The sequence below is a fragment of the Prionailurus bengalensis genome, chromosome B2 (assembly GCF_016509475.1).
Source record: "Prionailurus bengalensis isolate Pbe53 chromosome B2, Fcat_Pben_1.1_paternal_pri, whole genome shotgun sequence".
NCBI classification, from domain to species: Eukaryota; Metazoa; Chordata; class Mammalia; order Carnivora; family Felidae; genus Prionailurus; species Prionailurus bengalensis.
The window spans coordinates 40049609-40077177 of NC_057349.1; the positions used below are offsets into that span (position 1 = coordinate 40049609).

General features: G+C 49.0%; 1 protein-coding gene across 6 annotated transcripts in view; it reads right to left on the bottom strand.

The window, feature by feature from the left end:
- TRERF1 (transcriptional regulating factor 1) overlaps positions 1–27569 on the bottom strand; it is a 211516-nt gene that overhangs the window by 126891 nt on the left and 57056 nt on the right. The gene's annotated exons all lie outside the window — the stretch shown is intronic.

Here is a 27569-nt window from a genome sequence, read left to right on the forward strand (position 1 = left end):
ACAAAAAGGGGAAATTAGGACACAGGCCCTCACACAGGGAGAACGCCGATGTGTGAGAGGGTTGCTGTTCTGCTGTCACAAGCCCAGAAACTACCAGAAGGTGAGAAAGGGGACTGGAACAGATCCTTCCCTAGTATCTTCAGAGGGAACGAGGCCCTGCTAACACCCTGATCTCAGACTTCTGGCCTCCAGAACTGTGACAAAATATACTTCTGTGACTTTAGCCACCCAGTTTGTGGTACTTTGTCATGGCAGCCTTAGCAAACTAATACACCATGGTCCCACGGCAGCCTCAGTGATCATTTAAAAATCACTGTTCTTGGGGCGCCTGGGTGGCACTTAACCTAAGCGCCGACTCTTGATTTCAGCTCAGGTCATGACCTCACGGTTCACGAGATGGACCCCCGCGCTGGGTTCTGTGCTGACAGTGCAGCCTCTGCTTGGGATTCTCTCCCCCCCCCCCCCCTCTGCCCCTCCCCGATGCCCATGCCCATGCTCTTTCTCAAAATGAATCAACAACAACAACAACAAATCACTCTTCTGCTCAAAACACTCCTATAGTGTTTCATTTCTCTCAAAATAGAAGGCAAAGTCCTTGAAATGACCTTTAAGGCCCACATGACCTGGCCTGGCCTCTTCCTTGACGTTTTCTTCTCCTACCCTGCTTTTCTTCAATCTCCTCCAGCCAGGATGGCCTCCTCAAACATCCCCAAGCAGGCCCCTCCCTCAAAGCCTTTACACTTGCTCTTCCCTCTGCCTGGAACATTCTTCTCCCAGGCGTCCTTTACTTTCTTCGGGCTCCTGTGACAATGTCACTTTCTCAGTGAGACTCTCCCCTATCAACCCCAGCGCCCATCCTATGCCCCTCCCCGGTTGTATTTTTTCTTCGTAGCATTTATCAGCACCTGACATTTGTTTGTATTTTTTACCTTCCTCCCTCACACCAGTCTGTAAACTCCTTGAAAGCAGGGGCATGGTATTATGGTTTGTCCCGGATACTGGTACCTAGTAGGTACTCAAGAAATAATTGTTGAGAGATTTATTTATGGAATGAAAAAAGCCAAGAGAGGCGCAGAAAGGGGGAAGTGGTCCAACGTCAAAAGTAGCGAAGAGTCCAGAAAGATAAGGAGTGGAGCGTCCACTGGGTGTGGTAATATGGAGGCCACAGGTGAGCTGACAGAGGGCAATTCCTGTGGGAGGCAGGAGTCCTCTGCAGCAAATCCAACCAGGTCCCTCCCCTGTGCCAGGCACACCTCCCATAGGCAGAAACCAGCCCGAGTGGGCTGTGTCAATTAAGAAGCAAAACCTGAGGGCAGATTCTTTCCAGACATCTGTCTGTGAGGGGAGGAGAAAAGGGAATGAGAACTAGAGATGGTGAAGGTTTGAGGTTCGGCTTGAACCGGGTTCCTTAAGGGGGTGAGGTCCCAGGAGTGACAGGAGATGCGGGGGATTCACGTACAGGAAGAAGGTTCTCTCTGGCCGGGAGGGGGATGCGTCCATCTCTGAGGGGAAGGAAATCAGGTTGGATGAGCCCCAGTGTCAGTACCCACAAGGGAGCGAAGACAGGAACCTGAGGGCTCAAAGCTGAGCTGCTAGAACCTGTCAATGAATAAATGAAGCCAGGCTTGGCTAGAAGCCTTGGTTTCAGAGAGACCCAATGTCTCCTGAATGAATAAGGGCAGACAGGAGCTTGATAGGGGATGCGGTGTGAAACGCCTCACCGAGAGGAGTCGTGTAGGTGTAGGGGTGGCCCTAAAACCGGAAGCCTCCTTAAATTTCGTGCCCTCAGTGCTTCACCGGCCTCACCCAGCGGTGACAGCGGTCAGAGAGAGAGAGCCTACTGCTGGCCAGCAACACGGAGGGCCCGGCAGAAATAGAAGCCTTGGTTTCAGAGAGACCCAATCCTCAGGGCTGTGGGGTTCTGGAGAGGCCCTCGGCAGCCTGGGTTAAGAGTCTTCCCCAAACCGAATCCGGAGGCCCAAACAGCTCCGTCCACCTCTGCCAATGCTGCATGACTGTCCCAGGCTCCCAGAGTCAGCCCCTGGAGAGCCCTCCGAGCCCTCACCCTGCACTCCCGATTCCTCCCTCTTAGTCACACATCGAGTCTCGTAGACCACAAGAGGATTCCTACTCTGCCCGGGCACCCACAGCTGCGTGCTGGGTGCGACACAAGTTAAACCCTCACACGACAGTCCTGTGAAGTGGTTTTAGCTTCCATGCATAGTCGATGAAACTGAGATTCAAGAAATTCAGTAACCTGCTTGAGGAGGTCACATGGGCAGCAAGGGGCAGAGCCGGGGTTTGAAATCTTCCATGTCTCCTTCTTCCTTTCTGTATTCATGTCACCACCCTCGTCCCAGCCCTCAGAGCTTCACTCCTAGAATTCAACAGGATCCATGCGTTCTTACCTCCCGGCATTCCCCATTTACAGGGCACCGAGCCAGAGGAGTCTTCCTACAGCACTGTTTTTACTTAACCCGTCCGGTTCAGTTGGCCTCGGCAGCTCCTGATAACAGGAAAATTTCGAACTCGACAGCCAGTCCTTGGGACCCTTCATGAAGGATGCACATCAGCTGCTTCTTTTTTTTCTTTTTTATAGAGGAGAGAGAGCAAGAGAGAGCGCGCGCACCTGCGCGAGTCGGGGAGGGGCGGAGGGTGAAAGAATCCCAAGCAGGCTCCACACTGTCAGCGCACAGCCCGACGTGGGGTTCGATTCCACAAACCTTGAGATGGTGACCCGAGCTGAAATCAAGAGTCAGACACCCAACCGACTGGGCCACCCAGGCGCCCCCATAGTAGCTTCTTCAATCTTGTTTCCCACATGCACCGCCTGCTCCACTCCCTCCGGTGTTCCCCTCCCCCTGCAGCTCCACCCCTCTGACCCCCTGCTCTTGGCCCTCTCATGCCGCCCACTGGGCCACACCACCCCAGCTTCATAGCTCTCTGGCTCCTCTGAGCTCACTGCATTTACCTTCCATGTACACCGCAAACCCCGTGAGGGTGACTAGTATTCGTGTTGAAAATGCTTGGAATTGCCCACTGCTCAACACAGGGCCTCTTGAATGGCAAACGTGACTTGATCTACAGAACAATTCTCATGTAGCTCAGATGATATACTTGTAGGAGTTTTTCAGAAAATACAGAACTGGGATGGGTCAGGGAAGGGACACAAGGCCATCTTGAAGTATCTGGAAGCATACTTCTGGTTCCTCCACAGGAGCACCTGGAGTCTGGCATCCTAGAAGAGCTATCCCAGTGAGAAGGAGGGTGCTAGATAGATTTAGCTCCCTGTCCTCTTCCTGCTCCTACATATTCAAGGTCTTGGCATCCTTCCTTAGCTACCCCTTCACATGCTCCCATAGACATAGATGTCCTGTCTTCTTCCTTGTTAAAGCGAAGAGCTTGAGATGTGAGAAATCCAGCTCAACAAGGTTCGTGGTGATGAGCCGAATGGTCAGTCCTGGATGCCCAGAAGTAGGAAAAAGGATACTCCATTTCTGGGGAATTGGGAGTTGGCCCTAGCCTACTTCAGTCATTAGTCAGGAACCACACAGTAATTCTGGGGTTCGTGAGGCCACAGGAGGAGGATAAGCGGGGAAGATGAAAGTCAGTAAAGGCCATCAAATCACACCCCATACCTGAATAAAAAGGTCTGGGAGAAAACTAGAGGGGTCAAGGTGATGCCGTCTGTGAAGAGGCCCGATAAGAATTCCAAGTCTCCTGAAACCAGCGGAACTGAAGGCACAGTATGGTCCTCATGACACAGTTGAAATAAAGAGCTCTGCAGTCAGCCCTGGGATCCAGTCCTGACCTTGTCACCCAGTGGCTGTCCCATCTTAGGCTCGTCACTCAACCTCTCTGAGCCTGTTTCCGCAGGAGCTAATGTGAAGCCTAAATAAAACAAATGTATAAAACCATCTAGCACAGTGCCTGGCTTTATATAAGGGGCCCAATAAATGCTGCCCCCCTCCCTCCTTCCAGCCTTCAAATCTCAGAACTCTCAACCCTGTATAATGAGAACAAGTACAGAAGCTACAGGGCACTTCTCAGAGAGAAGGTTTGCAAAGAAAGATGGCCAAAGTCAGCAAAGGGAAGGAGAACAAAAGGGCCACCCCATGGCCTCTAAGAGAGAAGGCGCTGGACCTCTGTGAACACCCGGGTTTCAAAACACAACAAAGCTTCGGGCCTCACACCGGACCCAAACAGGAAGTTTGTGACAAACTTAGCAAATACGCAGGCACAACTGCGGGAGGTTGTACACCACTCAGAAAAGATGAAAACCAGCACCTCTCGGGGGTCAGGGTGGCTTAAAAGGAGCGTGCCCGCCCCCAGCGTTCCAAATGCACAACACTCTTCCTGGGCCTCAGGGAGCACCCTGCCTTGTGCTCCTCCTCACCCCAAGCACGTGGGCCAAATCACACGAGCTGCTCTGGTTTTCCAAAGGCAGGGTCTGTCAACTCCTCCCCACCCTCTGTCCTTCCTGTACCTCCTTAGGCATCAAGGACAGCAGTGAACACCCCCCTGAACAGCAACCAGGGGCCTGGGTGACTTAGGTGTGTGGGATCACTTCTCAGCTGGGAGAACTCAGCACAGAAAGAGGAAGTGATGTGTGGAGATGTCTGGCCAATGTGTGTTTCACCAGCCCCACCCCCCTCCACCGCTCCACAATGGGGTCACCAGGCTGCCATTTTTTCCTCCCTCTGAAATGCTGCCTGGCACTAACATTTTCGTGTTACTTGCACTGTTCACGCTGGCATGGGCACCAATACTTCAGATCATGTTAAGTGGAGGCAAACGGCGACACATCTAACATCCATCATCTGTGTCCCATCTCCCCCAGAGTGAAAACTAGGAGATCTCCTCCCCTCTGTGCACACTCTCTCAGCACCTGCGGACTGAACCTTGAGACCGGACCATACGGTTGCTAAGCGTGCTTGATGAATGAATAAACCACGTCAATATGATTTCTACGACCTTATCCCCTACTGGGTGGTGTCGCTCTTCTTGATGCACCTTCAGCAGACAGGTCCCTGGTTCCTGCCCTCCCGGGTGAAAGGCCCAAGTGCAAGCTCAGTCCCGTCAGCCTCACTGCCCACCCACTGCCTCCTTGGCACCCTCCAGCCGTGTTTTCCCCACCTCCCCAAGTTAGGTTCCTTTAAAAAAAAAATGACTCATTTAGGAAGAGACAAAACCAAAAACTTCTATGGTAAAGATAAAACAGCACCCAATCTCTTTAAACATCCCCTACTCCATGTAGAATTTAGATCTGATAAAGACTCCCCCAACTGGACCTCTTATTTTGGAACTTACGGTACGTATGATTCTTCTAGCAGAAGATATTTCCAGTAATGTCTCCTCTCTGAACTTTTCAGGGTCTTCTTTTAAATGGAGGTGGACTCAGGCCTCCAGTCAGTAGCTTCTTCAAAATGAGAGAATGAGAAATTAAAGTCCGGGCTCTCAACTCCCGGAGCAAAAATTAATTATTTGATGTTTCATTCTGTTTAGGATTCTGACTAATGACAGAGGACGCTGGCCTTATATCATTGGCCAACTAAAAATTAAGGGGAGTTTTTCATCAAAAGTAAAACTTCTTGGTCTGTAACAAGTTTATAACATTTTGTGCACCGTATTTGAAAGGAACGAAATTATGTAATACAACACACAGAATTGTAATGTTTTCGGGCTAAAATGAGCAATTAGGAGAAACCTGACCTAGGGGTTCTGAACATTGGCTTGCATTAAAAAACATTCCCAGGCCTCATCCCCAGAGATTCGTCGGACACCTCTGGGCTGGAGTGGGGATCCGGCATTGGGTATTTTTTTTTTAAGTTTCCTAGTGATTTTAATGTGCATCCAGGATTAAGAACCGTGGACCTGTTGTAGTTAGGAAAATGGAGATCTCGGCAAATTAAGGCACCGTCCAAGACTGCATAGCCAGAGACAAAACCAGAACCCAAATCTGACATGTAGGGACTCCCCATCCAGTTCTGCAGTCTCAACTCAGATTCTTAGCATTCAGAGATTTTGTTTGAAACTCCTCTCTCTCTCTCTCTCTCTCTCTCTCTCTCTCTCTCTCTCTTTTAGTTTGGGGCACTAACACAGAGTTACCAACTTCTGGTTTTGTCAAGCAAGGGTATTTTTATAATTACTGTCACTGCTTCCAGACAGGTCTCTTGCTCATTTGCATACCTGCTGCTGGCCCTACCTCAATCCTCGTCCAGAAGGTAAGATTTAATAGTATCTGGCCCCTGCCCACAGTCTCCCACACCTCTACTCACCCGGCTCCTCACAACATCCAGGTGACAAACCCAAACAAAAGCCAGGCCTCAAAAATTCACCATCTCCTCCTTTCCCTAACTCCACAATATCTTTTTTGTTTGTTTGTTTTGAGTTTATTTATTTTGAGAGAGAGCGTGCGTGTGCAGGTGGGGAGGGGCAAGAGAGAGGTGGGGAGAAAGAATCCCAAGCAGGCTCCGTGCTTTCAGGGCACAGCCCGATGCTGGGCTCAATCCCACGAACTGTGAGATCATGACCTGAGGCGAAATCAAGAGTCGGATGCTTAATGGACTGGGCCCCCCAGGCGCTCCTCCACAGTATCTGTTTCTGAAAGCCCCTTCACTGACTACAAACTACTTCCCAGTCTCTCCAAACCCACCCTTCACCTTCCTCCAGACTGACATGTGACAAGTGATATTTGCACAACTTACAACAACCAGTATTCCCAGGTTGTTGTTCCATGCACGTTATCCCTTCTCCATTTTTCCCTCATCAAGGATCTACTGGAAACTTTTAAAGAGGACCACCTCTGAGGAATAGGATTAGGGGTGACGGGAGGGCAGGGGCGTTCTCTTTATACTCTTTCCGTTTTAATTTGGGGCAAGCATTTTTTTTAATGGGACAAAACAAATCTCTCCCCCTCTCTTTCTCTCTTTCTCACAGGAGCACGCGCGCGCACACACACACACACACACACACACACACACACACACAAAAGAAGTTACAAAATATATCTACAAACACCATCTAAGTAGTTTGCTTCCACTCTGTAAATACAGAAAATCACCTGGGAAATCTCCATCCCCAAGTTCTAAATGTAAATGATATCTAGGCGGCAGGATTATGGGTGACATTAATTTCACTTCCCTTTCTTCTTTGCTTATCTTTATTATGTTCTGTTTACATTATAAGGGAATAATGAAAGGTTAAAACCTGGACCTAAAGCATTATCTGATCTCTGAAACCTACATAGCCTTGAGAAGCAAAGGTGCGAGAGCAGGGCCAGTCTGGTGATACGTGTCGAGAAATCTCCTTTTTGTAACATGAAAGAGGTCTCTCTGGGACCGAGTCTACCACTGCAACTGACCCTGAGCCACGCCCAAGCCCCGCCAGTTCCCAGGAATAGCGGCAGAAGAGGTGCCTTAGCCCAGCTGTCAAGCCCCTTCTGGGACCTGTCTGGCCGCCTCAGCTTCATCTCGCCCTTCTCCCTGAGTTTGAGCCCCATGGATCAGCGCTCTCTCCTGAGGGTCTCTTCTGGTCCCTGTCTCTAAGTTTCTATCGAGGCTGTGCCACCCACCCCTACTTGTTTCCTTCCTGAGTGTCTGCCACGGCAAGCAGCCAGGCCTGCTCCAAGGAGCAATCAAACCCACAACTTGTAGATCGGGAGTCTAGAAACTCTTAAGATGGAGTATACTCTATGGAATTCTCCACACACAGTCCCCACTGCTCCCTACTGTCTAACGAGGCAGTGAAGAGGGGTGAGAGAGTCTTCCAGGCAGCATGAACCATGAGCTTAAACATCTGGGGGCCGGAGGATGTGTGATGTGTTCAGAGAAGAAGGGGCATTTGGGATGTCTGGGGCATCTCCTAGCACATCCAAGACCCAGCAGAGAGAAAAATCTGGAGAAACTTGACACCAAAATGTAGCAAAGAGAGGCCCAAGCAAAGAGTTTTCATCCTTCTGCTTGCCCACAATTCACTCTACCCTTCCAGTGTTTAGTTGGGTCTAGGCCAACAGGAGTGGGTGGAAAAAACAGGAATAGAGAAAAAAGAAATGAGATTAAGCAACACCACAGGGAGGAAGGCTGAGGTCCTTCCAGTGAAACATCGAATCTTCCTAAGTGGTTCTGGGCAATTCCTGAGGCGTGTGGGGAACATGGCCGGTGTTTAAGCCTCTCCTGAGGCCCTGAAGGTGAAGGATGTTTGCCAACTCTTCCAACTTCGAGGACCCTCAAGAGACATTTTTTAAGAACGTTGAGACTTCAAAACTGCTCAAACACCAACTGGCCAATGCCCACCCAGAAGCCTCTATGGCCTATGTGAGGCCTTTTGGGAAATACTCGTGGAGGCCCCAGGACTGGCACCACCTCCTATCCTGTAAGAAGGAAGCCTTCAACAATTTTGGTCCCTCAAATGTCCACCTCCACTGGGCTTGAGTCTTGACTAATGGTACACTCAACTGTCCAGAGAGAAATACACTCTGCAGAAGTGTTGTGCTGTTTTAGGTGCCCATCTTCTCTCCCTCAAACACTCAACTAGACTGTAAGCTCCTACTGGACTCTGCTCTAGCTTATTTCCTTTGCTTTCAAAAAGTCTTCCCTGTTGGCTTCCAGTGGGCATTTACCAACTAAGTAGAAAAGCAATCCTCAGATCCATCAGTTCTAGCCATGTGGATCCTCTCCCAGGGCCACAGCCATCCCTGGGCTCCATGACGGCTCCCTCTGAAGACATCCTTTCAGGCTCTGGAGTGGTAATGGCTTGCTTCTTCCCCACGTCCCCATCCCCCTGCAATTGGTCCATGGGCACTAGACCATCACTGTCGTTTCCTTTAACCCTATAGCTCTTCAGATAAATTCATTATTTTTTTTTCAACGTTTATTTATTTTGGGGACAGAGAGAGACAGAGCATGAACGGGGGAGGGGCAGAGAGAGAGGGAGACACAGAATCGGAAACAGGCTCCAGGCTCTGAGCCATCAGCCCAGAGCCCGACGCGGGGCTCGAACTCACGGACCGCGAGATCGTGACCTGGCTGAAGTCGGACGCTTAACCGACTGCGCCACCCAGGCGTCCCATAAATTCATTATTAAAGTCTCTTCAATTCAACCTGTTGAGTGAGTGAAGGGTCCAAAAAAAAGACTCAGGACCTAAGATCTGTATCAACGAAAACTGGAGTCTTCTTAGAGATTGAGGAGAGGTACACACTCAAAACAGCCGGATAATCCCTTGAAGGAATGGTGGAGAGTTATCTGCCACTGACTGCCGAATGAGAGGCATGGGGGCCTGCACCGGGTGGAGAAGGTCTCATGGAGGAAGTGAGATTGGAAGTGGGTCCTGACAATGGGTTCAATTGGGTCAAGTGGAGAGGAAGTAGGAAGACCATCCCAGGCAGTGAGGCCAGCACACATGTGGCACCGACCACAGGGTGGGTAGGGCCCCACTGCAGAGGGATGAGACGATGAGGCAGTGAGGGGTCACAAGTACGCATTCGGGAGTCAGACAGAATTGCTCAGAGCCCAATTCTGCCTCTTGTTAGCTACGCGACTGGGCAACCTACTGGCTCTCCCAGCCTTCTGTACTTTAGGAGTAGCATGGTGGAGACGAGGATAATAACAGTATCTGCCTGCTGGGGTTATTGCAAAGATTTAATGAGGATGCACATAAATGCTTAGGATGCTCAGGGCCTGCCATCAATGAATATTATCTGTTTTTCTTGCTGTTATCAAAACCACCCAATGCCCATCCTGCTGATGTAGACAGGGACTTTCTTCTTTAGAACAGCCATGATTCTAGGAAGAAGTAGACACTAGCTGACTGGTCACATGCTGAATAACCTAAGAAATGTAAGAGCCAGCTGAGCATTAGAATGCCCAGGCAGCCAGGGGTGGGTATTCTGAACCTGACACAAACACACTGTTCTCTGCTCTTATTGGACCCACCGACTGCATCAACTGGGCTCCCTAGGCTTCCAGATGGATTCGGCTGAAGGGAAAGCATTTATTTCCCTCTTCCTTCCACCGCACCACAGTGCGGCAGTGGTTGTATCCCTACGGCATCACAGCTATTGTTGGGGGCCCCTGCTCCCCAACTCTAGAGCTCCCTCTTCCCAGCCTAAGGGAGGTAACAGTTTCCCTCTCTCGCCAGCCCTCGGGTGCCTCTTATCCTCTGGCTTGCCTAACTCTGACTACACTTCTCTAAATACCCGTCATTAAAGTCCCTCCAGCTAAATGCTTTGCAGGTGCTAGCCATCTCATGCTGGGTCCCTAACCAACAGAGCCAGGGCCTCTGTCCATCATCAGATGCACGGGGCTTTTGTACAGCCCTGTCTTATGCTCACTCCCCTCCTCCCCACAGAGGCAGAATGTAAGGGCAGTGTTTAGGATGTAAGCAGGTGCCTTTTACCCATGAGCAATCATATGGGAATTTAACATCCCTAGGGATCTAGGTAAAACCCAAGAGGCTCAGGGAAAAGCAACTCTCCCAGGCCAGGCAGGATATATTCAAAGGCCTCGTGCCCCACCAATTTCATCAGACAATAGAGCTCCAACAAAGTGACAGAATCTAGATCAGTGCATGGGGCGCCTGAGTGGCTTAGTCGGTTGAGCATCCAACTCTTGATTTCGGCTCAGGTCATGCTCAGAGTATTTATTAAGTGCTTACTGTGTACAAACAGTGTGTTAGGCATTGAAGAACCAAAGTTGATTAAAATAATGATCTCGGAATTCAAGAGCCACAAAAATAGGAAGAAAGAGCGCTTAATGCTGTCTAAAGGGGATTCTTAAAGAGCTAAAGCTTGAGTTACACTGGGTCTTGAAGGATGGGGCTATGACAGTGGGGACAGAGGGGAAGGCAGCAGGGGATGAGAGAGGGACAGGGGAGAAGGCGCAGCCCTGAGCAAGGATGAGCAGGACTGAATTGATGGGGACAGGAGCAGAAGAGGTAGGCTAGGGGTTTGTCTCACATCGGGGCCACCTGATTCAAGAACGAAGCACGTTAACACAGCAGAAATGAGACCTGACTGGAAAGATGCCCCCCACCCCAGCAGTCCTCCGCAGTCAAACTGTCCCCACCACCCCTCCCCCACCCCCGCCATCCCCTAGCTGGGAAAAGAATAAAGGAAGCTGGCGAGGCCTGCTTGTCCTGAAGGGATGCTTCTCAGCCTGATACCCACTGCCGGCCTGGCCCTGCCTTTTGGGGGTCCCCCCGCTGGGTGGGCAGAAAGGGCACCTAGCCACCCCCTGGACCCCATGTAAACTAACAACCTTCCATACTCACTTGCTCTTACTTGGAATTCTAAAATTGAACGTTCATTTGTCTCACCTAAAAGTTTTCTCCCTTTATAAGCAAATATGCAAATGCCTTGGATGAAGCTAAGTCTTAGTAGCCGAGTAGCCTCTTAGCATGAAAGCTTCCAGAAGATCGTTCCTGGAAAACAGGCTTTTGCATGAGGGATGCTTAAGAGATTATCTGTGACTGAAGGTGAGGCAAGAAGAAGGCGGAGGGGCTCCTGGAAGGAGAGAAGGCCCACCTTGCCCTGAACCAACAACACCCACCAAGCACAGAGGGTAGAGAGTTCAAGTCTGAGCCTTCCAAAGACTTTTATTTTCACCTTTTTAAAAACTGAGATGAAATTGGTGAACCGTAAAATTTACTCTTTAAACTGCACAGTTCGGTGGCCTTTTAGCATATTCACAAGGTTGTACAACCATCACCACTAACTTCAGGATATTTTCATCACCCCCCCGAAAAAAACCCCATACCCACTAGCAGTCACTCCCCATTTCCCTCTTCCCTGGCAACCGCTTTCTGTTTCTATGGACTCGCCCATACTGGACATTTCATATAAATGGAACCATAAAATATGTGGTCTTTTGTGTCCAGCCTCTTTGACTTAACATCATGTTTTCATCATGTTACATCCATGTTGTAGCACACAGCAGCCCTTTATTCCTGTTTGTGGCTAAATAATATTCTACCATAGAGATATACCACGTTTTGTTTTGTCCATTAAAAGGCTTTTTAAAGATTTTTTAAACTGTTTTTTATTTATTTTGAGAGGGGGGGGGGGGAGAGACAGACAACACCAGCGCGAGTGGGGGAGGGGCAGAGAATCCCAAGCAGGTTCTATGCTGTCAGCACAGGACCCGACACAGGGCTCTGAACCGAGAGATCATGACCTGAGCCAAAATCAAAGAGTCAGGCACTTACTTGACTGAGCCACCCAGATACCCCATCAAAAGTCTTTAAAAAGCGCAAAGCAAATGATGCTTTCGCAGGAAGGAGATGCCAGTGTCCTCGGGGCTGGCTTGGGCGAAGCAACCATTTGTAAGCCACCCTCCTCTGAGCCTCCCACCAGCACCCAAGGACACTGTCCAAACCCTACCCCCTGCACAGGCATGAAGCCACCCCCAGTGGCTCAGGCCAGAAGCCCTGCCTCACACAGGCCATGGCAGAAACACCTCAAATTCCTTCCGAGAAAATTTGTCATGACTCTTCCGATGTGTTTTATAAATTCTGGTAATGGAAGATGGAAGAGCAGAGCCGGCTGCAAGGGCAGCGTGTGACCTGGGTAGGTTTACAGCGCCCGCCCCTGCTTTAATGCCCTGTCGCCATCTTGAAAGCCTCAATTTTTAAACAAGGGGTCCCGCGTTTTCACCGTGGGCTGGGCCCAGCAAATTTTTGTAGCTGATCCTGGGCAAGAGGCCGGGGTTTGGGAAGCGGTTGAAACCGGACTGTCTAGGCAAAGAGAGGGCTGTGTGACAGAAGCTCACTGAGTAGGGCTGGGGGGCTGGGGAGGGGGACTGCAGAACCACGCGGAAGAGGCGCCAGGTCTACGCTGCTGACTCTGAAAACCCAGCCTCCAAGCTGCCCAAGACCAAGTCTTCCAACCCCGACGGCTGAAGAGTCGGCTGATAAGGCCTCCCCGGAACAGCCGGACTAGCTGAAAGTAAATTTGGTAAAGTCAACGCGGTACAGACTCAGACTGTAAAGCAGGGGGACTCAAACCGAAACTTGTTTGATCTCGTAATCGCTTACAGGTTAAGACCAAGAAGAAAGGAAAAAAAAAAAAAAAAAAAAAAAAAAACCCACACTTACTAAAGTAACTGGCACAGAGAAAACTTTTTAAACATTTACTTTTTTTTTTTTAACTGTCACCTCTATTTCCAGCATTATCAAGGAAGTCAGAAACCTGGTATTTGATCCAAAGAGCGGCACCGTGCTGATGTCAGAATGGAGGGGGTTTTAGGAACAACCCATCCACATGGATCCCCAGGAGCCCAGACCTGCAGGTTCAACTCATCGCTTTTATTTTATAGATGAGGAAGCTAGGCTGTGTGAGGGGAAGTAGCCAGCCAAAGCCACCCACAAAAAGAGGCAGGACCAGACCCCGGGAGCTTTCAGCTTCCCCTTCCAACCTCCCAACTTCATGAGTTCAACCAAAATTGATACATTGGGTGTATGTCCCCCCCACCCCCCACCCTCAATCGGCCCCTAGATCCTCAACACAAATCTCTGGGTACTTGTCTTTGCCTTTGGGGTAAGGGAGTCTGGTCATGCAGATAGGTTTAACACTTATAAACCCCAAGGGAGAAGATGGCTGCCTTCCATCAATACAATCTCTGTTCCATCGTTTGGCAAAAGGTGGGAAGAGCTCCAATGCAGGGTTCAGAGTCTTTCCAGTCCAAGGCATTTATAAACCCATTTGTTTCTGGGAAGGGTGAAATTTAACCTAGTTTTTGCTAGTTAACAGGTACAAGGGTAACACAAGACAGATGGAATGAGGGGGCACACAGAGAAATACTACCAGCCCACCACACCCAAGATGTAGGTCCAGATGGCCACTGGAAAGTGATAGGATTTCTGCCACCCAGCAAGTCTTTTTTTTTTTTCCTTTTACCTAACCAAATCAAACCATCCTTAACATCAAGTGATTTCAATTTGTGTACTATACTCCCTCCTTTCCTTCTCTGAAAAAATAGATACAAAGCACTTACTATGTGTCACCCACGTTCTGGGCATATAGGCTGAAGAAAATATACCATGCTTCCCTATTTACACTTTTTTTTTTCTTTAAGTAGGCTGCATGCTTAATGTAGGGCTCGAACTCACAACCTTGAGATCAAGAGTCAACCCTGACATCAAGAGTCTCATGCTCTACGAAGTGAGCCAGCCAGAGGCCCCACACTATTTACATTCTTTTTTTTTTAATTTTTAAAAAATGTTCATTCATTTTTGAGAGACAGAGAGAGACAGAGCATGAGCGGGGAAGGGGCAGAGAGAGGGAGACACAGAATCCAAAACAGGCTCCAGGCTCTGAGCGGTCAGCACAGAGCCCAACTTAGGGCTCGAACTCAGGAACTGCAAGATCCTGACCTGTGACGAAGTCAGATGCTCAACCTACTGAGCCACCCAGGCACCCCTATTTACATTCTAAAGGGAGGAAACAAAGAAGAGTTAAGAAATAAATGAATACGGACCTCCTGGATGGCTTAGTCGGTTAAGCATCTGACTCTTAGTTTCCTCTTGGGTCATGATCTCACAGTTCATGGGTTTGAGCCCCACATGGGGCACCATGCTGACAGTGTGGAGACTGCTTGGGATTCTCTCTCTCCCTTTCTCTCTCTGCCCCTCCCCTGCTTGTTCTGTCTCTCAAAATAAACAAACTTAAAAAAATTTTTTTTTAAGAAATAAATGAATATATACCGTTTAAGATGGTGACAAATGCTCTGGAGGCAAAGTAAAGCAGGATAAAAGGGAGAGAGAATGGCAGGAAAGGAAGGCATTTTATCTAGGATGGTCAGTTTAGGGCTCTCTGAAGGAAGTGAAGGAGTGAGCCATACAGATATCCGGGGAAAATATTCCAAGTGAAAGGACGAGTGAGTGCAAAGGCCCTGAGGTGGAAATGTCCTGGTATGTTTAAAGAACAGTAAAAAGTCCTGTGCGGCATGAATGAGAAACAAAGTGGCAGACGGGGGGGGGGGGAGCCAGATCAGGCCAGTCCTGAAGCCACAGAAATACCCTTGGTTTTACTCCAAGTGGGATGGGAATATGCAGGCTCTGAGCAGGAGGAGTAACTAACCCGGCACAGGCTTTACCAGGACCTCCCTGATTGTTGTTATTGCCAGGATTCTTCGCTAGGGACCAATTCAGGGGCTAGGCCATCAGCCCAGCACAAACTCTAAGCAACAGTGAGAAGAACACTTCTCCCTTCTCTGGGCCTCCACAGTCTCCTCTGTGAAAATGGAAAGATAAGACTAGATGATGCCTCGTGTCCTGTCTACGATATTCTTATTTTCTGATCTTAAAACAGGGTCCCAAAGTCTCACCCTGTGAATCCGGAGAAGCCTAGGGACTTAGGGACTTGTGGCCACGTTTTGGAAGCCCCCAGTCATTCCACACTGCCTCCCCTGCCCCAAGCCGAATTCTCGCCCCACAAAAAGCACAGCTCTCTAGGGAGAAAGGTCCAGCCCAGGAAGCAGCAACGTCAGCAACGGCCTCTAAAGATTACAAAGGGTGACCACTAAAGATAGCGCAGCCTCCACATGTTTCGGGGTGGGGCTGGGCGGGCAGAGGCCGGTAAAAGCGGCTGCTGCAGCCCAGTCAAAGGGTGCTGCTGAATCTGCCTCTGCCCCGGCTACCACGGACTCTCCTATCTCCCCCCACTTCTCTCACGGACCGAGAAAGAAGGCTATGGAGTTAAGAACTGCTCTGTCCTTTCCATGTCTTTGAGGGTTCTGTCTGCGTCACACATCATCAAACTGGGTCAGAAAGCAAGACTCAGGTCTCCTCCACCAGGCTGGATAAGCAGGGTTTGTCTCCCCCGCTCCATCAGACTGGGAGCTCCCCAAGAATATGAACTATCTCACCCATCAGACTGTGAATTCATGCTAAGTCTCCTCCATTAGACTGGGGACTCCATGAAGGTTGGCACTGTATTTCCCCCAAGAGACTGACAGCACCCAATGTCAGGGGCTGAGCCACCCCCACTGGACTGGAAGCTCCCTGGGGACAGGGTTTATTTCCCCTTTTACCTCTATTACCCCACTGCATCCCAGAAGTCTTCTGTATGTTCTGTGTGTTCTTGAAAGAAGGTGCTGGTTGAGGCACTTAGACTGAAACCACCCACCCAGGCACAAATCCCTGTGATCTCCAGCCATTAAATGATCCGTGAAAACTATCTGAATATGAACCTTCAAAGTGAATGAAAAGCAAACAAAACGAGAACTTGGCTTCCCCCAACAACATTTCGGTAGACTGTTTATAGGTTCTGGCCAAAGACTGTCCCCATTTCTGGTGACCGTGGCCAAGGCCAAGCTGCAATGCGTCTTGAGGACCAACAGCAGGGAGCTCACTAGCCCAGGCCTGATGGGAGCCGAGTCCTTCGTGGGCAGGAAGCCCACGGCCCACACACAACCATCCTCCCAGCTTCCAGCTTGGGCTTTTCGAAGGCAGTCACACCAGATGATGTGCTGGGAAACAGGAAACTGGCTATGGGAACTGCAATCAGGGGCTCCGTGAAATAAGGGGACCCATCTCAGGGAGGCAGGCCCAAGCCTTCCTCGATGGAGGAGGTCAGGGGTGAGTGGGCAGAGATGGGGACCAAGAGCACAGGGCTGGCTCAGCACAGTCCTGGTGCCTCATGGCAGAAGCAGACCCTCTCCAGACACGGGGAAGGGCACTTGTGTTCCTGTGGACTCAGGGAAGCCACCGGAGGCTCCCCTGGAATCAAGTACACCAGCTCATCCCAAGGAAGAGTTTCCACAGAACTGCAGAGGAGGGGCAAGAGGGCTGGAACTTCCAAGGGCAGTTCCAATAACAGCAATGACAATAATAATAATAATGATAATCGCTAACTGTGCTAAGTACTTTCCACATACTAACTCCGGTCACAGTAATGCTAATACTGCTCCCTTTTTACAGACGAGTCAACTGAGTCCCGCCCCAAGTTGTGCAGAGGTGAGGAATAAAGATTTCAACTGGGCAGGTGGCCTCTCCAGCATGAACTTTCAGCCACCTCCCTCTCTGAAAACAAAGAGGAAACCACTAGGGTATTACTGCTGGATCCTCTGAACCTCTGGGGTTGAAGGCCACCCAGCAAGAGGCGTCCTGAGGGGTGGGGAGACTGGGGTACTGGGAACTCAGACAGAGCCCAGCACGGTCCCAGTGCCACCTTCCCACTGTCCTGAGAGCCTGGATATCTGAAAATGCCATCATGCTGATATCAATATCCCTCTCCTTTCAGGGGTCTTGGGCTTAAAAAATACCCCACCCCCCCTACCCCATCTGTGTGCAGGTATGCAGAGGGCAAGGTGACGGCACTAAGGAGGGACAATGGCAGTGACAGGTCTCAGCACCCCCCGGAATCCCACATGGCGTCCCCAAACTCAGGAAACATAGGACTGGCTTATTTTTAAACAGTGTGCTAGTTACATTTTCAAATAAGACTCTCCACGTTTTTCTTCAACCTCCACACCTTTTCCGGAGAAGTTCGTCTAAATGTGACACTACAGAATGTCCAAAATGTCCAAAAACTGAGGAAACAGCGGATCAGCTGTATTTTTATCTTTCAGATTTACAACTGGACCCCGCAGCTTTACAAGAGCTTTTCGTGTGTGGACACTATTGGCATTTGGGGCTGAAAATTCTTCGCTGCGGGGGCCGTGCTGTGCACTGCAGGATGTCCAGCCTCCACCCACTCGATGCCGGTGGCATTCTCCTTTCCCCCTGTCCCCAACTGCAACAATGAAAAATGTCTCCAGACACTGCCCCGGGACTGGGGAAGGACGCTGGTGCAAAAATCGCTCTTGGTTCAGAATCGCTGCTTCGTGTTGAGATAAACCAAACTGAAAAGGTGTCTGGAGGTTGAAAAATAAAACCATATAAAGCACAGTATTGAGAACGTAACTGACACACTCCTTAAAACTAAGCGCATCCTATTTTTCCTGACTTCTCAGACACCGCACACTTGAACATTTTCATTGCAGTTTCCATGCCTCTGACCTCTGAATCGGCCCTCAATGCAAATACTCAGCACCCCCCAGTCCCTCTGCTCGGCTCCTCCTCCTCCCAGCCCCGGCTTCCCGTGCCTCATTCGTGTCCATCCCCCAAACCAATCCATCTCACATGTTCAACACGGCAGGAGGCCCTTGCTGTCTGCCTGAGTCACACCGCTACCAGCTCTGAAGGCATGCTGCGGGGACCACACCAGAAACCGCTAGGCTCAGGGACTCCAGCAGCCTCAGCCGCAGCAATGGCCACACCCAAGACAATGGACTTAATTTCATCACTGGCGTGGTTGATCCATCCCACTCCCCAAAGCCTCATTTGAATGCATGCATAGTCTGCCCCGGCCCCCCCCCCCCCGAAGTGAGCTCCGTCAAGTACAGAAAGGGGTCAAACAGACACTGAATCTAAAAGACTATGAGAGATCAACCACCTGATAGAAAAATGGGCAACGAATATGAACTGAAAGAAAAGGAAATACAAATGGATCTTAAACTTGTGGACAATGTTCAACCGCACTCATGAAAGAAATGCAAATTAACACTGAGATACCAATTCTCATCTATCAGATTGGCAAAGATCGAGAACTTTGATAACTCACTGTGTTGGCGAGGACGTCTCATTCATTGAGGGTGTTGGTGCAAATTGCCACCAACTCCTTGAAAGGATACTTGCAATGTCTACCAATATCACAGATGTATACATGCTTTTACCGGCAATTCCGCTTCTAAGAATTTATTCTGCAGACATACTCCTACATATGCAAAATGATGTGTATACCAAGATACTACAGCAGTATGATTTGAAGTGACAAAAACTAGAAACAGCCTCCATATCCACTGTCGGGGAATTGGTTTAATAAATTATTCCATCACATGGAATGCTACGCAGTTGTAAAAAAATAAATAAATAAAGGCATTCCCTGTGTCATGATATGGAATGATTTTCCACGTATGCTATCAGGAAAAGCGTTAAGGCACAGAACGACATGAATAGTGTGCCAGCAGTTACTGAAAAATACTATGTGTTCACACACACATTTATGAAAAAGATAAGCTTTGAGAAAGATAACCAAAAAGCTAGCATAGAGGTTATCCCGAGAGAAGGAAACTGGGAGGCTGGAGGCAGAAGAGAAGGAAAAATTACCATACACGACGTTAGACACCTTGCAATTTTGAACTTGTATGCCATGTGCACATATTAATAAATAAATAAACAAATAAATAGAAAAAGGCCTCAAGTCACTGGTCTAGCTCTACTATCTGTATGCATGTACACATGCAACAGATATAAAAGGCCCACTTCAATTATAAATGCTCTCCTCCTATATGTATTCATATTTGTCAGTTCAAATGTCCCAGGTGTCTTCGATCCAAAAGTGGGATGATCATCACCACATCGAAAACACACAAGAAACTCATCAGCTTCTCCCCTCAATTCGGTTTTGAAAGCATTCCTCCTCAAAACTACCTTCCTGGGGCACCCGGGTGGCTCAGTCGGTTAAGGGTCCGACTTGATTTCGGCTCAGGTCGTAATCTCACAGTTCGGGGGTTCAATCCCCGCACCGGGCTCTGTGCTGACAGTATGGAACCTGCTTGGGATTCTCTCCGTCTCTCTCTCTGCCCCTCCCGTTAGCACTTGCTCGCTCGCTCTCTCAAAAATAAAAACATTAAAAAATTTAAAAAAAACTACCTTCCATATCTGAAAAATGGACAGTCCTTAACACGGAAACACCACCACCCTGAAGGTTCCACATGTAGGCAAGCGGAACCCTTTAGAAAGTGCACTCCATGTCCAATTGTGAGGGACCGGGGGGTACCCACACTTTTAATAGCGCCTCAAAGCACTATCAGCTGGGATTGTGCATCGCAAAGTGACCTGGACCCCAATACCCATTGGGAGCGGAAGGAACCCCCAACAGCCACCCCAAATCCTCCCTGCAGCTCTCCCTGCGGCACTGTTTTAATGGCCCATTACTCAAAAGTGCCAGAGCCGTCACTTTTAAACCTACCCTACTACCAGTGCCACTTCATCATAAAAAAACCCTTATATATATTTTAAGCTGTAAATCAGCATTTGTCACGTTCTAAATTGGGCTACAGCAATATTTATTCATCAAAGGATAAATCTGCCCTGCACAGCCATAAAACTGCCTAATAATTTAATATGCTATCATTCTTACCTGAAACTTGTCAAAAAGTGGCCTGAAAGAGGCATGTGCTTTACAGTTGACTGGCAGCAGGCCTATAGTTTATTGAATAGTTCATATTTTTAATTCTCTGTATGGCGGGGGGTGGGGGGAGGATGGCACACAGGACGCATCCTATGCAAAACAGCCATCTGAAGATTCACTAACTTATTTGGGGCTAGAGAAAAGCAGATTCCCCAAAGAGGACCAAGGACTTGTCCCACACAGCCTTAAGACAAGTTGTACAGACAGAAAAGCAAAACCACTCAAATTATGGCATTTTGTAAGGGGTGGGGGGGGTAACACGCGCTAGGTTAGAGAATTAATGTGGGGGGCCAGGGTCACAGAGCAACAAGATGGGAAACTGTCAGAAGGGTGAAAAAAGGATGCCGAAGCTGCAAAAGTAGTACAGCTGGGCCACGGTGCCAACTCCTGGGACCCTTTCGGATCTCTGGAGCAGTAATCAGCTTTCTGGACCTGGCGGTTCCTCTTCAGTAGGAATACGTACTTCCCATGGCCCGTTGCCGAGACGCTGTGGTCTCAGGATGAATGCACAGCAACCAAGCCTTGAGATCGAGGGTTCTCGACCTTGGCACTACCGACACCCTGGACGGATAATTCATCTCTCGTGGGGTTGTCTTGTGCACTGCACGCTGTTTCGCAGCATCCCAGGCCTCTACCATTAGTTGCCAGGAACAGCCCTCCCCGTCCTGCCCCGCAACAGCCCTGATAACCAAAAATGTCTCCAGACATTGTCAACGGTCCCACCAGAGCAAACTGTCCTAGAGGAATTAAGTCTTAACTTGACCACGCGGGGCTGATGGGAGATGAATCCACTCCACTCCACTAAATGTAATGTTTCCCTTACCCTGCCTTTTCTCTGAAGTTTCAAAATACAAATCTAGACAAACGGAGAGATCAGAACATCATCACTGGGTGTGTACATACTAACCTCCTCTCACCAGGGACGTCTAAGCCTGGCTAAAGGCCTGGAGTACCTAGCCAGACCGTGCTTTCCTTTTTCTTTCATCTATCCTGCCAACCTCCCCCCACTCTGCCACACACGCACACATATCCCCCACCCACCAGCCTTCACCTTTTACTACCAACTTACCCCCCCCCCCACTTCCTTTATGTTTTTCCACAACCTTGCGGTTTACTCTGGCACGAGTACACGTTTCAGGTTGGCATTCACTGGTGGTTAATGACAAGGTGGGTTTCTAAGCCACAAACACTATTAATTTTAAACTGAATTTACTCTCCCTGTTCATGGGCAAACCTGGGGAGGTCATCCCTCCCCAGGGCTGAACACTGAACTCCTAATAGATCTTACACAAATAATCAAACAAAGAGAGAGAGAACCACTTTCTAATTTAAAAAAGGGGGGGAGGGGCAAGTCCATATACGTTCATGTTCCAGGACACATTTCCCACAAGAATTTTACAGTCAACAGAGCAGGGGACAACATTTAACCTGCGAGATTCCACCCAGGGAGCTGGTCTATCTTCTCAGGCATTAAAACCCTACTGGGAGTCAACAGAACCTGGGCTGAACTCAGATAAATGTTAAAAGATTCAGCTTTGATTTCACTGTGGAGTTAAAAAAAAAAAAAAGTTGACTCTATTAAGGTAGTACTGGAACAGGAAGGGAAATTAAAAAATTTTTTTTAATGTTTACTCATTTTTGAGAGAGAGAGAGAGAGAGAGAGAGAGAGAGAGAGAGAGGCGCAAGTAGGGGAGGGGCAGAGAGAGAGGGAGACACAGAATCCGAAGCAGTCTCCAGGCTCTGAGCTGTCAGCACAGAGCCCGACGCGGGGCTCGAACTCACGGACTGTGAGATCGTGACCTGAGCTGAAGTTGGATGCTCAACCAACTGAGCCACCCAGGCACCCCTGCAAGTTGTTTAGAACTCCCCCAAATTAGCCCATGAATGCCAAATTTCTGCTGGAGGTGAACTTGTTCGGGGTTTCTAAAAACTGTTTCCATCCTATGCCCTATTCATTCCATCTGCTGACTACAGGTTTGCTAAATTAGGGCACCGTCCAGTTTGCTTCTGCTCCCCAGACCTCTACTCCAAGATTTAAAACAAACAAAACAGAAACGAAGCTGTTAGAAGGTAGGAAGGTGCCCAAGTCACACGTCCAAATCTCACCGGTGAAAAGGGCCTCTGAGTATGTAACGTCTCCATCAGGACTTGGACTCACACCCTCAGAGGAGGCCTTATATACACTCTGATTACGGCAAAGCCAAAATGCCACAGACGTAAAATAGAACAAAAATGAGAAGAAGAAAAAGAACGCCTTAATTTTTGTTTGAATTGGCCTGTGCCCCGGTGTGTTTCCAGGGGAATTCAGCGGACATAAGTCTGCAAGGCCGCGGCGGGTGGCGAAGCATACCAGCTGTGTAGCAATGGCAAGGATGCCCATCCACCAGCAAAGCCGACGGAGTCAGGGTCGGGACGTGCCCATTCTATTGCCAGGCCACCGACCACACCCCCAACCCAGCCGTCTCAGAAACCGATGCCAATGAACGCAGAAGGCAGCACAGGAGACACGAGTTGTGACACAAGTGAACTAGGGGACCGGACGCCCGCTCCATTATTTCGGGTCACTGAGTTTATCGTTCCAGGCTTCCATGGCCCATTGCATGGATGGTCCAGAGAATTCCCTCCGCATCAAATAAGATCAGACCTATGACCCAGGGCCAGGCTTTTGGACCCAAAGAAGGTGCCCAGCAAGCACTGGCTTACCGTTCCTGTGTCTGTTATGACATTATTAATATTATCCAGCCACCAACAACTGAGCGCCCTGTATCTTCCCCCCCGACTTGATAAGTTTGGTCGAGGGGCAAACACACGATTCTCATCGCTCACCTGCCGGTTCAAATCCCCCAACCTCAAAGCCCCAACGCAGCTAATCCAACCTGAGCTAACCGAGCTCCAACATCCACAGAGTGGGACACCTATCAGCAGCTTCAGTCCTCGGACCATATCCGCTCCTCAAATGAAAAGCTGTTTGTCGAAACTGACCATCCCTCTCTCCATCTGGCCAGCCTGTGAATTGTCCCCATAGGTGTGAAGTGTGCCCTCCCCAGCGGGAGGCGCTGTAGGGAGTGACAGGCTTTGCCAGGGGGTCCTGTTAGAGTCAACCCCCGTGGGCCCTCACCATACCGGAAACCCATGGTTAAATTTGCGCTCTCCCCCTTTTGAAGTCATGAGTAGGAAATGAGAAACTGAGGTAGAAGCCGAGAAAGAAAACCTGTGGGGGCAGAATTCCACTTTCCCCGCCGTCTTTAATCAAATACAAGAAGAGTTAAATTGAGTCCGCCAAAGGAAGGTCTAAAAGAGGAACAATTTAAATAACTTTCCCCAGCCCTGAGTAAAGAAGTGGAGGGAGAGGATCAAACAGCCTCCACAACACCGACTGACATGAATTTGCATAACTTTTGCCAAGCCAGGGAGGAGGGCGCTTTGCTTCTTCCCTCAACTTGTTTTACACCCACCACACGCTCTCTCTCCATAGGTCTCTGCAGAGGCTGAACCTTTTAAACAAACAAGAACCTCTACCTCCACCATCTAGCAGAACTATAGGATTTGAGAGAGAGAGAGAGAGAGAGAGAGAGAGAGAGCAAAAAGGTCAACAGAACTGAGTACACATCGCAGGCTTTGTTCTGCTCACTTCCCCACTTCCTGTTGCCTCCTCACCTCATCACTTTTTAGCTCTGAAGCGTGTGTGTTCGCTCTGGTGTCACTGCACGGTTTCAGTGGGAGGCCATCGGAGCCACCGGGATGAGGACTGTGCCGTTCTGAGCCCGTGAAATCACCACCGCCTGACCATTAGGAAAGTACACCCCGAATTTCACCCCCCTCCCGTCAACAGTGGGCGTGCTAGGAAAACTCTCGTGGGCGAGCTTTACTTTGTGGGGAAGGTCCTGTGTGGGCAATGGCCACCTAACCACCAGCGAGACCCAGGTGGCTTAGAACTGGGAACCAAGGCGGAAAATACTCGGTACCCTCAGATCAAGAAATACCCTGGAGGAGATACATTCCAGCCCTTAAATCCTTTCCCAAACCCGGCACTCCGGGCAGCACACGGCACATGGCACTTGCGAGAGGAACGGAAAGACTGAGATGCTTTGCGAGTAGGACCCTGTCTAACCCTCCGCCTGAGAGGAGAGATCAGAGCAAAAAGAGACATCGAGACCATTTGACCAGCCCCTCCCAGTACGGAGGAGGAAACCAACAATGAGACCTGTATCACGCGGCTCATTTATTAATACCACAGCAGGTATTGGATCCCAGTTGTTGGGCTCGCGGGGCAGGGTTTTTCAATACTCTGTCAACTGGACATGGAAGAGGTGCTCAGTTGATGTTGGCTCAGCCACTGTGGACACTGGCCGGTCCACAACACAACACAACACAACACTGTGGACACTGGCAGGGAGGGTGACTCTGAAACACTTTGTCTGTTACACACCAGAAGGTGTCAACTTCTAGAAGTAAGTTTTGCGGGGTCTTCAGAATCCACTCGGACTCCCGAATGCCTTGGAGTTAGGGGCTGTCCTTTAGTGGGTCCCTAAACTAGCTTACTGCATCCATCTTCCATTATTCCCCAGCCAGGAATAAAAAGATAAGATGAGATGGGATGAGATGAGATAAGATAAGATAAGATAAGATAAGATAAGATAAGATAAGATAAATAAAATAAAATAAAATAAAATAAAATAAAATAAAACAAAACCTGGGAGAAGGATGGTGTTGCATGAGGCACGAGACTGGGAATGGAAAACTGGGCTCCACCCTTTGGTGAAACTTGGTCTCACTGGGTGGCCTCGGGGGAGTCATCTGGTCCTCCTCAGCTTCTGTGTTCCCGTGTCCCATGAGAACGATGGCCTCCAAAAAGCTGCTACCCCTGTGGGTCCTAAACCTGCATATTCTCTCCCCCGACCGCCCCGGACTACCACCGAGCCCAATCTCCTCCTCCTACCTTCACTGCTCAGCCTTCCTGCTCCTTCTACCTGCCCCGAACCCCCGGGAACCCTCAGAACAGAGATCAGTACACCAGAGGGTTCCGTGTGCATGTGCACCTGATTTGAGCTTACCCTAAGCTCTCGGTATGTCTTCCTGTATGCAGTAAGGCTCCAATCACCCGACCAATACATTTGTGACAAGGGGCTACTGTGCTCGAGGTGCCTGGCTACCTACAGGGTGGAGGACTGTGTTTCAAGGCAGTCAGACAGACATCCGGGATTGTGATCTAAATGGCCAAACCTCAGCCCTGCCCCATCAGCCTCTATCTCCCTCCCCTGATTATCCTGCAGCCGTCTGCAACACCTGACTTTGTAGCATATGTTTATTCTTTACCTGTCTTGCTCACTAGAAGGAATGTTCCATGAGGGGAAGTCTGTTGCGTTCATCCAGGCAGCCAGTGCCTCACTCAGCACACGGCAGGGGTCAGAGTCCGCTGAATGAATGAGAGGTCAGACCTGCAGGTCTTCCTCAATCATGACCAAGGTAATGAACATCTCTCAATTTCAAATTTTTCCTCATTTCTGGAACAAGGATAATATTAATGTATTCTTTAGATAACTGGAGTGAGGATTAAACAAGAAAATGGTTGTAAAAGCACTGAGGATGTACTTGGCACAGGGCAAGCAATCAATAAATGCTAGCTATCGCTTCTTAGCCATTATTATTACAGTCACTGATGGAAACACAGGGAAATAAAGCCTCTTAATTATACCCTGGGAAGTTTTAAGGCTAAGTAACTAAAATTCTGTGTATCTAAGACCCGTCATAAAGGATCATTAAGAGAAGACTGAGCCATGGGCCTGCATAGCTATGAGGAACCCCTCAGAGCTAAATCTTAGCATACATTTTTTTTTCACGGAGTTTAAAATCATGAGCTCATTTGTGTAAATGCTGCCTTACAGGGCCCTATTGTTAAAAATCTTAAAGTACCTAATGCCTGCTCTTAAGAGCTAACAGTCCAGCTGGCGAAAATGAGACATTAACATATGAAAAAACTATAAACTCAAACCCAAACAATGTACGTCAAATGTCAAAGAAGAGCTCCGGACAGTAGGACTGTAAAGTGCTGGGGAACATTGACTAATCACCTCTGAAAAAGGAAAAAGAAAGCCTTGACTGTAGCATTTGTCTACTTCCGTGATGTAAATGCTCTCACTATGGCCAACCTCAAGCGACCAGAGTGAGGGCCAGAGGACACGCAGTTGGGAAGAGGTGTCCACAATCGACTCTCAAGAGCTGGTGTGAGCCAGCTACACGACACCACCGGACTAGGCCCTAGAATTATTCCTCGAGGTCAATGCTAACAACTAACATCTTCATGTACTTCAAGTTATAAAAACGCATCGAGTACGGCCATGGCCGGCACCTCACCGTCACCATTTGGTCAGCGGGGTATATTGCCCTCATCTTGCAGAGCAGGAAACAAAGTGTCAAAACAGCACCAAAAACTTTCAGGGTCATTCTGCCAAGTGAATGACATTGTCAGGGCTTGAACCAAGATCTTCTGGGGTAGCTGTGACCTCTCCTGGCACCCACTGCCCCGGATAACTAGGGCTTCCGGAGGAGAAGTCGTTGAAGGGTGAGCAGTATGTGGAGAACAGGGCAGAAATGCAGGAGAGGGCCAGTGCTTAACCTAGATGGTGACTTCACTAGCGGAGCCCAAAAGGTCTAGGGAGCACGGAAGGTACGAAAAAAACCTTGAAACTAATGAAACCATGTGTTCAGCATGCTTCACCAGAGCACTGCTTTCCCAAAACAGCGATCCAGTTATTAAAATCCGCATTCCCAAATTCACCGCAGCCTAAGGTGAAGGAACACAAGAAAACGGAAAGCAATTTACATGCCAAACGACGCGGGGCTGGTTAAAAAGTTATGGAGCGTCCACATCACAGAATGCCAAAGTCACGTTTTAGAAGAACAGTCTACAACGAGGAAATGCTCACAGAATATTGTTCGAAGAGCGTGTTACATAACAATATGTGCAATGTGATTCCAGTTTTATACAAATGAACAAACAGGCAAACGCACCCTATGTATAGACGCAGGAAAAAAAAGACTGGGGACGCAGATTTCAAATCCCCACACTGGTTTCTTCTAAGCAAGGGGAGATTATGGATGATTTTTACTTTCTTCTGTGTGATCTTCTGTGTGTTCCAACTTTTCCAAAACACGTCGTTTTTATAACCGGAGAAATAATAAGTGGACCACGAATTTCAATGTGGATTTTAGAAGGCTGAGAAAAAGAACTTCCAAGAATCAGTGAAACAAACCCCAGGAAGGCATTCCTCTGGAGCAAAGGTCCAGGTGTTCAGGCCTCTAATACTTTCCTCATATCCCCCAAGGAGAAAAGCCCCC